The sequence below is a fragment of the Rhinatrema bivittatum genome, chromosome 1, assembly GCF_901001135.1.
Source record: "Rhinatrema bivittatum chromosome 1, aRhiBiv1.1, whole genome shotgun sequence".
NCBI lineage: Eukaryota > Metazoa > Chordata > Amphibia > Gymnophiona > Rhinatrematidae > Rhinatrema > Rhinatrema bivittatum.
Window position 1 is genome coordinate 540,358,018 of NC_042615.1, and position 18,860 is coordinate 540,376,877.

The 18,860-nt window shown below is 43.2% G+C and overlaps 1 protein-coding gene across 1 annotated transcript in view; it reads left to right on the forward strand.

Moving 5' to 3' along the window:
- Positions 1-18,860, forward strand: part of LPAR1 (lysophosphatidic acid receptor 1) — a 213,097-nt gene that overhangs the window by 75,287 nt on the left and 118,950 nt on the right. The window lies entirely within an intron of this gene.

Consider the following 18,860-nt stretch of genomic DNA (forward strand, 5'->3'; position numbering starts at 1 on the left):
TAGATGAACAAATACTTCAGGCATTTGATTTTGTTGCTTAAAGAAATAAAAACAATTTACAAAAAAGTGTAAAGTATTTTTATGATTAATGAAAAAGCAGGTGACAAGCTCTTAGAAAGACCAAGCTCCTACTGCTTTCACTAACCAATTTCCTCCTCTGAGTTCTTCCCAGTGCTCCAGAAAGTGTAATAGCTTGATTGGTACCTTGGTAAGTCAGAAAGCTCAGTCACCTGCCTAGAAAAGATGTGGAGGAAGTATTTTTGCAAGGCTAAGTCTTGTTTTTTAAAGCAAAAGATAACAAACAAAGGGCTAGATAAGATAAGCTTTGCCCTGGAAGGATTGGGAGGCAGACTTCAAAGACAGGGCAACAGAGGATGTGCCCCCTACCCCTTGTGGGAATCTTCAAGACAATTGCATGGAAAAGGATAGGTGGGGGGTAGAGTGGGGAATTAGATTCTTGGGAGCCTGATGCAATCAAGTCAGGGACTTAAAAAGTTGTGAAAAGCTGGCACCTTCAGTGGCTGAAAAGAATCCCATTGTGTTTGAAAAAATGCTAGGCCCTGTATATCTTGGAAAAGCAAATACACTCTTTTTATGTAGGGCTCACACCAACCCCCATTACCTTCATTACAATATGCATGACCCTTTTTGACCCTTTCCAGGTATGTAGTCATGCTGCTGACATCACTGAAATCTGGAATTGGTCAGAGGACGCTATCTAAGCATATTCCCACTGTTAATATTAGCTCAAACTAAGGGCAAAAAGCCAAAATAACCCCCCAAAAACCACTTGTTTACACTTCGGTCACCATACTGCCTTTTTTAAATATGTTCAAACTCAGCTATGCACCTTTTCTCCATAACAGTCTACTGCGAAAAGGTTCCTTGACCGCAGTGGCTACTCCCCTGACTCCGCTGGCACCTATTTGCCCTTGTGTAAGCCCAGGTGCCTCATGCTTGCCATTGACCCACACCCAGCAGGAGCCACCGTCCCTGTGGCAGGCCAAGGACTGGGAGAAGCCACCATGTCAGTGCAGACCCAGCCTGGGAGGAGACACCGCCATGGGCTGAAGCCCAGGAGGAGCTGCTGCCACTGTGGCCCTGAGCCAGAGCTGGGAGACACTGCCACCACTGCTATGAATAGCTGGGATTTGGAAGGAACTGCTGCTGTCATGACCAGGGACTATTTCCTTTCCACACAGAAGAGAGGCATCAGGGAGTAAGGAGAAAGGAAAAATAATTAAGAAAAGGAAAAACACAAAATTCAGATATTAGACAAAAAAAAAAAAAAAAGGAAAGAAAAAACCCAAGCTGTAGAAAACATTTTTTTTTTCACTTGGCTCCTAAAAATGCTGATGATGAATGTCCAAGTTTTCCAAATATTTTCACTCCTAGTCCTTGCTGTATATGCCATCTGATATCTGCACTGTCCCAGGAATATATTGTCACAGAGGCATGTGTTGGGTGTTTGAGAGGTGGCACTCCATGAAGTTAGCATGGGGCACATTTAAAACTAATCGGAGAAAGTTATTTTTTACTCAACGCACAATTAAACTCTGGAATTTGTTGCCAGAGGATGTGGTTAGTGCAGTTAGTATAGCTGTGTTTAAAAAAGGATTGGAAAAGTTCTTGGAGGAGAAGTCCATTACCTGCTATTAAGTTCACCTAGAGAATAGCCACTGCCATTAGCAATGGTTACATGGAATAGACTTAGTTTTTGGGTACTTGCCAGGTTCTTATGGCCTGGATTGGCCACTGTTGGAAACAGGATGCTGGGCTTGATGGACCCTTGGTCTGATCCAGTATGGCATTTTCTTATGTTCTTATGTTCTTATATATGGAATGCAATTGTGTTTGTGTACAATGTGATTAAATGAGTATGTGAAAGAGACAGTTGGAATAAAGATGTGAATGTAAATTAAGCTAGATTTAGGTTAGAATGAGGGAGGCAGTTGGCATGAAATTCCACTCCTTAGAATATAACAAAGTGTTTTCTACATGAAAAGTGCTCCCACCCTCTGCAGGAAAAATTGTACCGGCCCTTTAAAAGTGATTGTGCCAGGGAAATCAAATCTTTACTACAGTTAAAAATAGAGGAAGGATGTTTTAATTTTTTTCTAGGCACATGTATCTGATAGTCCTAGAAAAGGGTTTCTCTAGTTAGCATTCTAGTTTTTCCAAAAGAATAAAAAAAGGTTTAAAAGTGGTAAAATAATTCCCATTGGAAATAGTGGGAACTTTGAAGTCCATATTCAGATGGTTACATAGAAACATAGAAATATCAAAATGACGGCAGAAGAAGACCAAATGGCCCAGCAAGCTTTCACACTTTTTTTGTCTCTCACATACTTATGTTTCTCTTGGCTCTTAGTAAGCTTTTTTATTCTATTTCCCTTCCACCCCCGCCATTAATGTAGAGAGCAGTGTTGGAACTGCATCTAAGTGAAATAGCTTAATGAGTTAGGGGTATTAACCACCGCAATAAGCAAGCTACACCCATGCTTATCTATTTATCCAGACTATGTAATTCAGTCCTTGTTGATTGGTGCCTGAATATAGATCCACCTTTATTCATTCTCCGCTGCCGTTGAAGCAGAGAGCCATGCTGGCTATGCATTGAAAGTGAAGTATCAGTCTTGGTCCCCTGCCGTTGAAGCAGATGTTGGTTAAGCTGGCTACATTTGAGACTTGGGCGGATAAGCCAGGAGTATAAAATTTACTGCTCCAATCGCCGTTGCTGAATTAAGAAGTCAATATTCAAAAGGATTTCACCAGGTTAGTCCCAAATTTAGCCTTAAAAAGCTGAGGTTTAAATATGTCCCCACACTGGCCAGCAAAGTTTTAGCCAGATAAGTTATTATCCGGCTAAAATGTGGCCCAATAAAAAAAAAGAGGTAGGCAGGAGGTGTTCCGAGGCAAGCAAAGTTATCCACCTAACTTAGGCGATATCCAGCAGTATCCAGCTAAATTAGCCGGGAAACTGTAGGCTTAATTCTGAGTAGCCCTAAAGTTATCTGGCCACGTGAGGCTGCATAACTTGCTACTCAATCACCTATATTCAAAATATAGGTAGTTAAGTGGCAGTAAAAAGAAAAACAAGCCGCGGCCTTCAGAGCTGATCCCGGCCCAGAAAATAATAATTAAAAAAAATGTGGGTGCTAGCACCCTGAGGACAGCTCCCACCTTCTTCCCTAATTGTTTTTTGAAAATTCGGAACTTTTCCTGATCCTGCCCCCCCTCCCCCCTTCAGCTTCCCCACCCTCTCACAACCTCTATTGCACCCTACCGCCCCAGGACTCCGTCCGGATCTTTGAATAGCCCGGGCAGCGGGGGCAGTTAGCGTTTCACTGCGCTCCCGGCCGCGTCCAGCATTGCTCCGACAGCAGCTCGGGAAGGGCACAGTAACGATGCTGCTGTCAGACCGATGCTGGGAGCGACCAAGAATGGGTGAGATGTTTACCGCACTCCCAGGTGGGGGACTGGGGTGAGCGAAGGGGGGGAGGGGAGGGTGAAATAGAAGCTGGGGAAGGTGGGGAGCAGGAGGGGGAATTGTGATTTTCAAGAAGATATCAGTGAAGGATGCGAGCACCTGATGCTTTTTTTTTTTTTAATTAGGTGGGCTGGTTGAGTAGGGTGATCAGGCACTATGTCCACACTTATTTTAAAATGTTTTCCAGGGTGGGGACTGGTATATAAGGCCAGAAGGCCCCCAATGTTTTTTTCTTTAAAAAAAAAAATTTCAGTCACTTAACTGGCTACACACAGCCATATAGCTTTCAACCAGTTATATTCAAACACAACTGGTTAGATTTGAATGTTAATAGGCTAAAGGTAGCCGGATAACTTTAGGGAAGAATATTCAGCCATGATGTTTATCCCGCTGAATACCGGGACAAGTTATCTGGCTAACTTGGCCACTCACCGGCTTTCTGAATATTACCCCTCTATGCTTTTAAGCTGCATAAGTCAGAGTATCTGGTATATAAGTTGCCTGGATAAGTTTATCCAGATAACTTACTTAGTCTGCCCTCAACGTGCAGCAGTGCTGCGACCTGGACTTGTGCCAGTCTTGAGCGGGAGTAAGCATATTGGACCTGAGGGAGCCAGAGATGTATAAAAGATGAGGTTGTATTTAGGAGAATTAATAGTTGTGGGTCGATTGGAGGGTATTAATAGAGCATCTGTTGGTGCTGGCTCCTTCCTCTGGCTTCAAATGCAGTTTTTCAATCCACGAATATTTTCCTTTTTAGTGTCCGGAATATTCCGTGCTATGACACTTGCTATTTGGATGGGTCGGGGAGAACCTGCTATTTTCCCTCCAGGGGGGGCAAAAAAATATTCCAGTGAATTAAAACCCTCATTTTTAAAACAGAATACTACGAACCCGATATTGAAAATGGCACTTAGCCGGCTAAGTGGCACTGCTGAGTATTCGGCTATGGTCCGCAGGTGCCACTTAGCCAGATAAGTAGTTTGGCCGGCCGGGTTTTTAGCCAGCTATGACAGGGGCGGGAAATGGGCGGATCGGGGAGGAGTCATGTTGGATTCGGAGTTAACCGGCTGATTCACCAGTTATACATAACGGTCTAACTTTAAGATAGCTGGGTACATTCGTCAGCAAGGCTGTGCTACTGAATAATTGCAGTAGTATTAGTGAACTGGTAAAGTATAACCGGCTAACTAGCGGAGCCACTCGCAGCTGCTGAATATGGACCTGTACATGAATGTACCTTATTCTGTTATACTGCCAACCTACATAGTTCCGTTGGACCCTGCATACTGCCCAGTTTGACATTACAAACCATCCTCACACTTAAGTCACAACTGGTTCCTGAAAACTGTTACCTTAATTTGAACGACTTAGGTCAAAACCGATTTTCCCATAGTAAACCATGTTAAGCATAGGGGACTGGGTCCAACACCAAGACCATGACCCAATTATTTCCAAAATAACTGCAAGGCTAAGACAAATGCTTGCAATTGTCACCGGGTAGTCTGGGTTACCGGCATTTTAACAGGCGACACTAGCTTACTGGACCTCCGCAGATCATTCTCGAAGGAATTCTGTGCCAGCGGATCTGCGGAAGAAAACCACTGTATACAGTATTTTACAAGCTCAGTTCATGCAAAGGGGTGGGGAGGGGGCGGGGTGTGCTGGTAAGGAGGCATGTCTAGAGGCCACCGGCATAGTGGCCATTTGCTGCTGAGCCGGGGGATCGCGTGCCGGCAGGGTGCCGGTGTGCGCAACCTGCGCCTGCTCCAAGCAGGCGCAGCAGATAAGATAAGGATTTGGGGAGAGTTAGGATAGGGCTAGGGGGCGGGAAGGTTAGGGGAAGGGGTAGGAAGGTTAGAATGGGGGTAGGGAAGTTCCCTCCCAGACCGCTCCTAAATTGGAGCGGACTGGGAGGGAATGGGGAAGGCCGCGGGCGTTGGTGCATGCAGGTTGCACAAATATGCACCCCCTTGCGCGCGCCGACCCCCCATTTTCTAACATGCGCCCAGCGGCGCAAGCATGTTATAAAATTGTGTGTCCATGTGTGTGTGCTGGGTAGCGTGCGCACATGGACGTGTGTGCGTTAGTTTTGAAAATCTACCACACAATGAATAGTAGAAAAAAACCTCTCAGTAAAGCTGAATCATGTTTCATCATCTTGCAGCATGGATTAACAAACACAGGGATGACTTGCTACCCTTAAAATGCATGGAGCATGAAAGAACTACAGATATTAGGAAAGCATTCTTTAGAAATAACTTCACTATATCCTTGCAGCATGTTGTATTGAGTTCTTTGCTAACTGGCGAGCCTGAGCTCTTCTATGCATTTTCTGTTCTCAGTAGGCTTTAACTGAGTGAAGGCACAATACAATCCTCCCCACATTAGTCATTTGTTGGATCTTTTAACATCGAGGTTAGAAACTTTACTTGTTTTAAGGTTCCTCTTCCTTAGTCTTGTATACTTGTTAACATGTTACTATTGTTCGATGTAAAGTTACCTCTGTTCGATGTAAAGCGCTACCCCAGGCGCCAATTTGTGTTACACTGTGAACCGATGTGATATCTTTGATGAACGTTGGTATATAAAAATCTTAAATAAATAAATAAATAAATAAATAACTACTGTGGGACTGATGCAATATTTGTGTGCAAAAAACGGACGCTCAATGCTGCACACCCATTTTCCTAATGCATGCCCAGCCACCTCTCCTAGGTGTGTGATGTAATATTTAAATTAGGGGTCACGCAAAAAAGGAGGAGCTAGGGATGCTCAAAACTCAGCATCGGGTGCACAGGAGAGGTGGCTGTCAAGCGGATTGGGAAAACGGATGTTCAATCTACAAGCGTCCGTTTTCTCCACAAGATATATGGCCTTGATTTACATGCGTAGGGGGGTTACGCACGCCAGGCCTATTTTAAAAGGGCCCGGCGACGCGCGTAAAGCTCCGGGACACGTATAAGTCTTGGGGCTTTATTAAAGGGGCGGACCGGGGGCAGGGCGGTCCATGGGTGGGCAGGGGTGGGGCCAGAGGCCTTCGACACAGGGCACATTATAAAATCGGGCATACATGTGTGCGCGCAGGGTAGCGCAAGCACATGTACGCCGCGTGAGCTCCTTTTAAAATCTACCCCTTAGTCAATTAATGTAGCGGAATACATTTGTCCAGCTAACTTTTACATAGCCAGGTCAAAATTCACATTTGGATCAACTGATTTCAAATATCCATTATTTGTTACTAGAGATGTGTATCGGTTCCGGAATTGTTTCCGGTATCATGTTCGTAGAACCGCGGGAAACGTTCTGACCGCTTTTTTTTTCGGCTGACCTGAGCTGAAAAAAAAAACCCCACCCCGACCCTTTAAATCTAATTATTTAGAATCCCCCACCCTCCCGACCCCCCCTCCCCAAACTTTCTTAAAGTACCTGATGGTCCAGCGGGGATCCCGGAAGCGATCTCCCGCTCTCGGGCTGTCGGCTGCCAGTAAACAAAATGGTGCCGATTGCCCTTTGCCCTTACCATGTGACAGGGGCTATCGGTGCCATTGACCGGCCCCTTGTAGGAGCAATGGAAACCGCACGAAAATTTCGTGGGGTTTTCCTATCGATTTCAGGAACCCCCCGATACTTGATGGATTAGAAAATATCGCACGATATTTTCAACCATCAGAAAAATGATGCACATCCCTATTTGTTACTAATGTCCTGTTCATTTTCTATTCTCAAATTGCATACTTCCATTTCAGCACAGGGATTAAATCACCATCCACAGGTAAAACCTTCACATTTTGAAATTCTATCTTACTCACTCATGAAATTTCTGTCTTGTCTGAGTTTAAGTTTGTTTATCCACAGCCACCTTCAACTGCCCCTGCATAGTTCTTCCCCAAAGAGTTGCAGATTTGAATGCCATCTAAAAAACACTGGTAGCAGACCCATATCTCTTAATAACTTCCCCCAATAGTTGTACTTAAATATTTAAGAATGTGCTGCCCTCGGAATACAGTTTCTTAGCTTGTATTCCTAGACAACCAGTTAAACCTTTCCCCAGCTTCAGATACCAAAGAAACATAGCTCCTGAGTACCAAACAACATTTTTTAGAATGATAAACAATTTAACACTACTCACTATGAATGGCAAGGTACCAAGAATAGCCGTACAGACAGTAGAGCCTGATTCAGCTGTTATAAGCCTCTGGAAGCCCATTAGTCAGAGGAAGACAACTACAGCTTTAATAGAAGCTATAGAAGCTAGTGGATGGTGAAAGAACAATGCTTCTAGGAGCTTGTAGGAGAACTCAGGATGAGCTGTTAGCTTGAAGAATCTTTTCCCCAACTGAAAATCCCTCTAGGCAGTAAACAGTCCGAGGATGCTTTGGGTCAAGTGATCAATAGGAAGAGGAGAGAGAACACAGAGAGAGGGAGAGAGAGAGAAGGCAATACAAGAACAGGTACAATAAGGAAGTTTAAAACGTTCAAACAGCAGCTAACAATAACGGAAAGGACGTAAAAACCCTGCAGAAAATCTAAGCTGTGCAATATCACAAGATGACACAGGGGGGCAGTGTAATAATGAAACATGTATATACAATGTGGAGATAGAACAAAGAGAATATGGGAAAGATTAGATATTTGAGGGACTCCAAATAAGATGATCCTTGGTTTCTGACATATTTTTATGCATCATAGTTCTCTGCATTCTCTCTGATAAAAAAAAAAGACTTAAGCCAGTTTTAAACTTCCATTCCACCCCAGATTCAATAATATATCAAATAAAATATTTTGATTGATCATGTCAAAGGCCATTGGCAGATCAAGAGTAATCAAAAAGGACAAACTCCCATGATAAAGATGATGATGAGGTTATCTACTAATGCAACCAATGCCATTTAACAGCCATGACCTTTAAAACCTGATTGAAAAGGGTCTAAGTACTAAGAACATAAAGGGGTAGATTTTCAAAGGGGTACACGCGTACGATACACGCATACCCCCCGAAAACCTACCCCAAACCCCCCTGCGCACGCCGAGCCTATTTTGCATAGGCTCGGTGGCGCGCGCAAGCCCCGGGACGCGCATAAGTCCCTGGGCTTGCATGGAGGGGTGTGTCGGGGGCGTGTTGGGGGGTGTGCCGCGAGTGACGCGGCATTTCGGGGGCGGGCCCGGGGGCGTGGCGCCGGCCTGGGGGCATGGTCGAGGCCTCCGGACCAGCCCCCGGGTCAGGTGATGGCACGCTAGCAGCTCGCTGGCACGCGCAGATTTACGCCTGCTTTCCGCAGGCGTAAATCTGCCAACAAAGGTAGGGGGGGTTTAGATAGGGCCGGGGGGGGGGGTGGGTTAGGTAAGGGAAGGGAGGGGAAGGTGCGGAGGGGTGGAAAGAAAGAACAGGCAGCATGCACCGGGCTCGGCGCACGCAGGTTGCACAAATGTGCACCCCCTTGCGCGAGCCGACCCCGGATTTTATAAGATACGTGCGGCTACGCGCATATCTTATAAAATCCAGCGTACTTTTGTTCACGCCTGGTGCACGAACAAAAGTACGCACGCGCAGAAATTTATAAAATCTACCCCAGCATGTGCTATTCTCAGTCTGACCAAAGGTCCATCGAGCCCAGCATTTTATCTCTAACAATATCCAATCCAGATCACGAGGAGGTACCCTACAGATCCCAAAGAGTAGATCCATTTCTTGTTGCTTGCTCCCAGGGAAAAGTGGTAGCTTTTTCAAGTCTATCTGGCTAACAGTTGTTTACAGACTTTCCCTCTAGGAACTTGTCCAAACTCCTATTAAATTCTGCTATGGTGGATGGCTTGACCATATTCTCCAACAACAAAGTCCACAGCTCAATTATGCATTGAGTGAAAAGTTAGTTTTCACAATTTGTTTTAAATCTGCTACTTGTTAGTTTCATAGCATGTCCCCTAGTTTTAGTACTCACAAAATAAATAATCATTCCTTATTTACCTGTTCCACCCTACTCATGATTTTATATCCCCTCTCAGTCATCTCTTCTCCAAGCTGAAAAGCCATAACTTATTTAGCCTTTCTTCATAAGGGTGACGCTTCATTTCCTTTATCATTATGTTTTTTGGCCTCTACATTTTCTAGTTCCGGTTTATCTTTTTTTGAAATGGGGTAAAAGGGGCAAGCAGAATTACACACATTACTCAAGATTTTGTCTAATTCAGTTCGAAAAACTTGCAGCTAATAGGTCACAACACGCTAGATCACTTTACTCAAAAAGATAAATTAGACACCAGTTTAAAACAATCATATATAAAGGCACCAAGAGATTTGTTTTTTTAAGATTGGGTGATTCATCACTTCTTTTGTTATTATAACAGGAATCACGCCTTGAGCTAATGATAAATTTATGATTTATATCATTCCATTGAGAGGCCCTTCCATGGATTTGGGCTTCTACAAAATACTTGAAACACATCTTTGCTAAGATATTCTTTACATAATCTTCATCCACAGTATCAAAGCTCCAGAATGAAGATGCCCTAACTTGGATAATACCAACCTCCCAATTATCCTTTGTACTTTCTTTGTCTAAACTTGTCTTCATTTTGTAGATCTTATTAGCAAAGAACTCAATAAAGCTTTCATGATCTCATTCTGAAGAGTCATTTGATGAGTGAGACATAGGCTGATGTATCAGACTGTTTACTATTTTAAACAGTTCCCTAAAACTATTTTGAGCTGATGCAAATTCTGAAAAAAAATATATTTTCTTGGCAGACATAATCACAGCCTCACCATATGAACTTTGCAATTAACCATATCTGAATCACTCAGAGCAGCAATTATGTCACAGTCCTTCTTCTATTCTTTTTCAAAAATTTCAAATTCTATGAAAACCATGAGGCGGATTTAGTTACATCTAGGTTGTTATAGAGGCCATTGTATTTAAAGCATTTTTTTAAGTCACTGTTCTAGAGCACACCCAGTTCATATACTGATTTCCCAGATCAGTCAGATGTACGTTTGTCTGCCATTGAAGAGAAGGTACTTTAATCAATCCTACCTCTTGAAATGATTCTGTTAGAAATAGTCCTACCAACATCCTCAACATCAATGCAATCAAGGAAAAAGGATTGAAGGTTTATCTTAGAAAGAAAATGCCATTTGCAAATTGCACCTCCATGAATGTGGGTAAATGTACATTTGCTGTATTACAGCAGCCACACTTACTATGAAAAGGGAAAGGGCTGGGAGTGAGAGCAGAGTTGAGATAAGAACATAAGAAAATGCCATACTGGGTCAGACCAAGGGTCCATCAAGCCCAGCATCCTGTTTCCAACAGTGGCCAATCCAGGCCATAAGAACCTGGCAAGTACCCAAAAACTAAGTCTATTCCATGTTACCATTGCTAATGGCAGTGGCCTAAGTGAACTTAATAGCAGGTAATGGACTTCACCTCCAAGAACTTATCCAATCCTTTTTTAAACACAGCTATACTAACTGCACTAACCATATCCTCTGGCAACAAATTCCAGAGTTTAATTGTGTGTTGAGTAAAAAAGAACTTTCTCCGATTAGTTTTAAATGTGCCCCATGCTAACTTCATGGAGTGCCCCCTAGTCTTTCTATTATCCGAAAGAGTAAATAACCGATTCACATCTACCCATTCTAGACCTCTCATAATTTTAAACATCTCTATCATATCCCCCCTCAGCTGTCTCTTCTCCAAGCTGAAAAGTCCTAACCTCTTTAGTCTTTCCTCATAGGGGAGCTGTTCCATTCCCCTTATTATTTTGGTAGCCCTTCTCTGTACCTTCTCCATCGCAATTATATCTTTTTTGAGATGCGGCGACCAGAATTGTACACAGTATTCAAGGTGCGGTGTCACCATAGAGCGATACAGAGGTATTATGGCATTTTCCATTTTATTCACCATTCCCTTTCTAATAATTCCCAACATTCTGTTTGCTTTTTTGACTGCTGCAGCACACTGAACCGACGATTTCAATGTGTTATCCACTATGATGCCTAGATCTCTTTCTTGGGTTGTAGCAACTAATATGGAACCCAACATTGTGTAATTATAGCATGGGTTATTTTTCCCTATATGCATCACCTTGCACTTATCCACATTAAATTTCATCTGCCATTTGGATGCCCAATTTTCCAGTCTCACAAGGTCTTCCTGCAATTTATCACAATCTGCTTGTGATTTAACTACTCTGAAAAATTTTGTGTCATCTGCAAATTTGATTATCTCACTCGTCGCATTTCTTTCCAGATCATTTATAAATATATTGAAAATTAAGGGTCCCAATACAGATCCCTGAGGTACTCCACTGTCCACTCCCTTCCACTGAGAAAATTGCCCATTTAATCCTACTGTCTGTTTCCTGTCTTTTAGCCAGTTTGCAATCCACGAAAGGACATCGCCACCTATCCCATGACTTTTTACTTTTCCTAGAAGCCTCTCATGAGGAACTTTGTCAAACGCCTTCTGAAAATCCAAGTATACTACATCTACCGGTTCACCTTTATCCACATGTTTATTAACTCCTTCAAAAAAGTGAAGCAGATTTGTGAGGCAAGACTTGCACATCTGCAGCATGGCAGGTTGGCATAGTAGCGGATAGACCCCTAAAGTGGTATATGTGGAAAATGGATGGTAGACAGAGCGGTAGCAAGTCCCTCAAGGTGGGGATGGGCATTCAGGAAAAACAAAATAGAAATGAGATGACATTTTGCTTTGGATTGTTTTCAAAATGGAACAAGTTCCATTCTGATGAAATTTTGTCGGAATCTTGTTTCGTTTTAAAAATCTATTCAAAATAAAAGTCTTTGGCCGGCCTAGGCTTCACCTATGAAGTAGGCCAAGATCCAAAGCAGGGGCCCCAGCCTATGCCCAAGCGCAACTCTGGCACTTTGGCTTAGGCCTAGACCTGAAGCCATCAAAATGGTGCCTCCTCTGGGGAGGATGTGCCAGAGTTAATTAACTGCTAGTCTACCTACTTGCAATGCCTCAGATATACCATCTTAGGGATCTTACTGCTACTCTGTCTACTTGCCTCGCTCCATAAATACCTCTTTGGGGGTCCAGCTTCTACCATGCCTACCTGACATGCCCTTGATGTACCATCTTGGGGGACCTACTGCTATTTTGCTTACCTGCCAGATATAAAACCTTGAGCATCTTGTTGCTAATATGCCTACTTGCCATGCCTCAGATATACCACCTTGGGGGTATATATAACTCCGACACAATGACCCCAGTGGATGACATCATTTGGCAAAGAATAGCCATAGAAAGAAGACACTGAAATGGAGCTCTGAGTCCTGGGCTCCAAGCCTGGGCTGACCCTGTGCTGAGACCCAAGCTTTGGGACCCATCCTCCATGCCGGGCCCCGGAGTTGGACCTGGATCCAGGCCAAGGCCCCAGTATCATGACCCAGAGTCCAGGCCAGGCCACAGTGTCAGGCCTTGGTCTGGGCCCTGGCCTGGGCTGAGCCCCAGGCATCGAGTCCAGGTCTCCAAGCCTGGGTCTTCCATAGGGCCTAGGCTGAGGTTGCAGCAACCTACCGTGGCCTAGACCTATGCAAGGCTGAGACTTTGGGACCAGCTGGCCCTGATGCCTAGGCTCAGGCTGAAGCCTTGGCCTTGCTTGGGTTTAGGCCACAGTAGGTCACCGCGACCTCAGCCTGGGCCCCTACACAAGGCTCCAGGTTGGGCCAGGGCCTAGGCCTTATCTACAAATCTCCCCAGTCCAGGTAAGTAGTGGCCGGGGAGGATCCTGGCTCCAGCATTTTTCTGAGTGGGAGGGATGGGTGAGGGGCATAGGAGATCCTTGGATGCTCCATTTTTTTTAACTAAAGAAATGAAATAAATATTACATGAAACAATATTTGTAGGTGAAAAAGCTCCCCAAAAATGAAATGAAGTACAAAACAAAATTTTCCCCCTTCCCACCCCTAATATCTGCAGCATAGTAGGTAGGCATAGTAGCAAGAAGACCCCAAGCTGACACATCAAGGCTATGGCAGGTAGGCAGAGTAGAAGAAAGCTTCCCAAGGTGGTATAACTGGAGCATGAAAGGTAGGCATAGAAGCAGCAAGACTCTCAAGATAGTACATAAGGGGCATGCAGATTGGCAGAGCAGTACTCAGTTCCCCCAAGGTGGTATATCTGGGGCATGACAGGTAGGCATAGTAGCAACAAGATATTCAAGGTGGTATATCTGAGGCATGGCAAGTAGGTATACTAGCAGCAAGACCCCCATGTGGTGTATCTGGGGCATGGCAGATAGGAAGAGTGACAGGAAGACCTTCAAGGTACTTTCAATCATCTTGCCATTCACATGGAAATTCTGGGAAGCTAAGCAAAGGCAGAATGATTTTTAAAAACACCAATGTTTCCATCAAGTCTGACACCAGCTTTAAATTATAAGGGCTCACCATATGCCGTGCCATTAAGACACATTCACTAGGTTCGCTGGTTGGCTAGGTCTGGCCAGACTGCCTAATTGTATGCCCAGTTTGCCAGCACCTCTGTGTACATCTTCTCGATGAGCTCTGCAAGATAGTGCGTCACAGAAATTTGAGTTGAGGTCTCTTTTGTGGGGTGGGTCAAGGGTCTCTCTTAACAGATGCTTTAGCTATGGCCTACGTCAGGAGAGATGGTTCTTTGTGGGCAATGTGGTTTTGGCGTATTGAGGTGGGTGTGGAAGTGGTAGTTGACAGGGTGCTGCTTGGATTTGCACTACTCTCTGGAGTGGCCACTCATTCCTGTGCTACATCCCCCCTGCCTCTGATGCTCCTGTTCACGCACCCTAGCTACCAGCATCTCCTTCATGTATGCCAGTCTCTGGGACTGGAGGGCGAGACTTCCTTCCACCATCACAAAGTGTGGCAAGCATGTATGTATTGTTTTCTGTCAGGGGTTTTAGTCCTACTTGCACCTGCTACTGCAAGGAGCCCACAAACTGCAACATCTCTGTATCCATTCCCTCTTGTTCACAGACGTTCACTAACTTTTCCTCCAGAATACTTACTATAGGGATGACGCTACCTATGTTGGTGCTTCTGAAACTCAGATCCTCCATGGGTTTTAGGATTTCTACTAGTTGCATCATCACTACCCAATCATGATGCCCAGGGGGCAATCCACACCTATCTCTGTTTCTAGAAACAGATCATGAAGGGGTGTCTTCCGCAACACTAACCTCTGTAGGTGGACTTCCAGTGGATGCCAACATCTTGAATCAGAAACTTCTGAGTCAACTTGAATTCTTCCTGCTTCTCAGGGAGAAACTGCCTACCCTTCATGCTTCAATGGAAATGCCCTGCTATTGTCCTGCACCATTCTATCACATTCTTCAGGAATAGATAATCATGGTCCTAGGGCCACAGATCTGGGACATCCCTCACTGTCAGGTGCAGCAAGTGTTCAAAGAATTGGATATTCCAATACCCCCAATTTGTATTGCCCTTAGCATATTTATCCCACTGCCACAACTAAGTTTGTCTGAAGACTCCTACCTCTCTGGTCTAGCTTCCAACCCGCTAGCATCTTTCTTATGGCTGATAGACTTTTCCAGAGGTATAGCAGCTATCCATCACTTGGGTATTCAGCACAACCCACCTGCACCCTGATGCTTGGTCTCTGCTAGAACTACTGCCTGCCCCTGCCTCAGCCAGGTCTTACGAGTGTGCCATCAGGGAGAAGTAAGCATGCAGATCATTCACCCTGGTCCAGATATCACTGGTAAAATGCACTCTTCTCTCCTTTGCCTTAGCCAGCATGTGACTACAATACTGGTTGTACAGGGTGAGGATAACCTGCTTACTAAATGTAGTCCTGGAGGGGATTTTGTAATGCAGCAGATACTTAGTGGTCACATTCTTCATCCAGGGCAATCATTTCCCCGATGCTCTTTGTTACTGTTTTAGATGCTACCTCCTCTTGTCCTCATATCCTCTATGGTGATTTGCCACTGCAGATACATGACAGGGGACTGCTGGCCTCCCACCTGACTGGTGGAAGGGGCTGTGTAATCAGCTGGGGGAAAGTCTTCCTCTTTTGAACCCATTTCCTCTGGCTTTTGCTTTGATTGGCAAAACGGGTCCCCAGGCTAGCACTGTCACCTTCCCTGATGCCAATGCTAGCAAGTGCTGATTTTGCAAGTGGTACTGCATACCAGCATTTTTTTAAGATGCCCTATTTCTTTCGTCTGATATGCTTACTACAGTGAATATATTGAGAAAAACGTGGGTTTTCTTTCACGTCAAAGTGATTCCATATCAGGGGCATCACTCATGTTCTCTATATGCACTGCCTGCTCTTTATAGGGGTTGCTGTTAACACTGTCAATATCATCTATCTCCCCTATCACCACACTGGAGGCTAATACTACTGACTAATCCTTCCGTTTTCTTCAGCTACTAGGTCTTCAATTTCTGATTCAGAAAATCCCAGACAAGATTCTTACTAAGAATCAGTTAGTAAAATAATGTCTTCACTGCCTCAGAAGCAATAACCAAAGAGGAATATGCTGCTAGTTTTGGGCATTGCACTTCTGCTGCCCTTGCCCTGCTATTGCCACCCTTGGTTGACTCTTCCACTTTCTCCATCTGCTCCAAGACAAGAGAGAAAACAGGCAGCGGTGGCACATGCTCTTGAAATTTCAATTGCTTCTACCTTGAGCTACCTTCTATTCCTGCCATTCTGAGGCTAAAGAAGTCTCTTTTCAGTTTAGGGGTAGGGCTGCCTTTTTAATCACTGCTACTAGGCTGGGTTGGCTCTGCAGCATATCCTTTACCACTGCCAAGGCTGCCAGACCCTTCTTTCCATTTTCCTCTGAATAACATGATGGAATTTGAAGTGCATTGCCTACTGGGGGTTTGGAGATCACAAAGGAATTTATTTATTGATACTGTACCTCCACTCACAGTACCACTCTACTGTATGGAGAACTGCCTGTCTCATGCCCACACACACACACACACACACACACACACACAGACATACACACACACACATACTCTCACGCTCGTGTATAGTCTATGTGTATATTGTTTGTGCTCAGTTCTGACTGACACCTTCCACACACAAAAAAACTGTTAGTTAAACAGAGCCAAGAACTTAGAGTGGCAGCTTGGTAAGAATCTTCTTCCATTCAGTACGTCAGGGTACTAAGTTAACCTCACTGCTGTCCTATCTCAGATGCTCAGATAGACAGAGGCAACAAACTCACTAGCACTGCAACAATCTTCACATTCCTATCCTGACCCTCCTCCAGTAAAGAGAAAAAGAAGCAGTGCTACTGCCTCTGTCTTTCTGGTACAATGAGTGAGATTAGTACAGCAGGGAAGATCAGAGAGAATGCTTTACCAGTACCAAATCCAATTTTTATAGCTTTTTTGTAACTCTGAAAGAGCTTCTCAAAGCAGGTCCTGCACTGCTGAAGAGAAAATACAAGGCTTCTTGCACATGTTGAGACTTTACAATGGGAGAACATCAACATTACTTGATCCCTTTAAAATGCAAGCAAAACAAAACAAAAAAGAAAAGTAGGTTGAAACATCATTTTCTTAATATATAATGTCCAGTCTAGTACATTGGAGGAAAAAAACATTTGTTGAGGTACACTTTCTCATTATATTGGTTGCATTAACCCTGTATCATGTTTTCTGCCAATCTGAATGAATGTCTTGCCTTGGTCATATGCTTTCCTGCAGTACAACATGGTTCTTTTTATTATTCTGTATTTTTTTATATTTTCTGATTTGTTATGTAGTACCGTGCATACATAACCATATTATTGTATGGCACTTAGAGCTCTTAGGAAATTAGCTGTCTAATCAAATGTTTAAAATATATAAACTTAGAAGGAAAGCCTGAAAGTGTATTTTTTTTTTTGTTGTTGTTTATTTTTTAAAAATGCAATGTTTTCTTCTAAACTACGTGACTGCTTACATTTGCTGTGAGATGTGGGAATTGGGGTACAATATATTCTGCAAACTACCCTTTTGTTGCATAATAGATATTTTCAGGTTTCTTTTGTTTGGAAATTCACAATGAATATGTAAGGAGGGAAAGTCAACATCCTCTCTGGTTTTCTAGACCATTTGTGGAGGTTGTAATCATAGCCCCAAGAGGATCTTTGTCTCCTGTGGATTTTAACTTCCTGTTAAAAAAAGAAAAAACTAATTTACTCTCCATAGTCCTACAGTCTTTACTAAGTCTTGATTTGCTATGTAAAAATTTGAGTACAAACAGCTCAGTAAGCTTATTTGTATTTCCATTTGTGACTTTCAGAGAGCAAGACATAAAAAGCAATGTATAAAACTAGAACAACAGAAAAATCTAGTGGACTTGACTTCCTTAAGTTTGTTTAATGTCATGATACTGATGGGTCACTGGATGGAAGGAAGGGGAAAAGGCATTAGCACTTTTGAGCATTTAAAGTAATGTGTTTGCTGATGTTATCAGTCTCACTGTGATTCTAAAACAGTAACTTATGGTGTGATGGTAGTTGAATCAATTAATTTACAATATTTGAACTTATTCGAATGTTCATTTTTCTTACTTATGTCATTTTCTTTTTATGTAAATATCTAAAATGTTATAAAAATGAATCACATAATAAAAATATTGTAACATTAAGGCTTTGTTTATTTAATGACTGATGAGTTTATGGGAAATAGTCTACTGTATTTATACACCTGCTAATTATCTGCTGTAAATGATATGAAACTTGTTTAATGTATAGCACTGAGTAGGTGGAAGGTCTGGGTAAACTGGGTGGGGTGGTTCATGTTGAAGAACCAGGAATGTCTTGATGACCTGGAGAAGGAATGGGCAAACTTGTGGATTACATGGTAAACTGGTTAATTTCTTCAATGAGCGCATGTTTTAAAATTCACCGACTTATGCATTTAAGTCCTAGTTTATTTTCATGTGTAAAATATTGGTGCGTATATTTTTAAAATTGGTGGCTAAAGTATGTGTGTTGTGGGATAAATATACTTGCATTTTATACTATGTACATTTGTGATACGCATGTTATAAAATACTATGGTAAAACTATGCAAAGCCACATACATGCATATATCACTGCATGCTGTTGTTTGAAAGTTATCCTCCTTGGTTGTATTAATGTTAAATTTCTGTTATTGATTTTTTGAGATTTTCTGTGATGCTGTCAGGGTTTATGTGATACTGCTGGGGTATTAACCTCCCAGGCAAATGACACATTTATCCAGGTAAAATTCCGGATATGCAAGTGGCAGATTTATACAGGTTAAGTTACATGCATAATCTTTCCTGGACGCTCATCAGGATTTACACACCCAAGTCTCCCATTGAATATCATTTAACAAAGTTAGGCTCAGAGCTTTACCTGG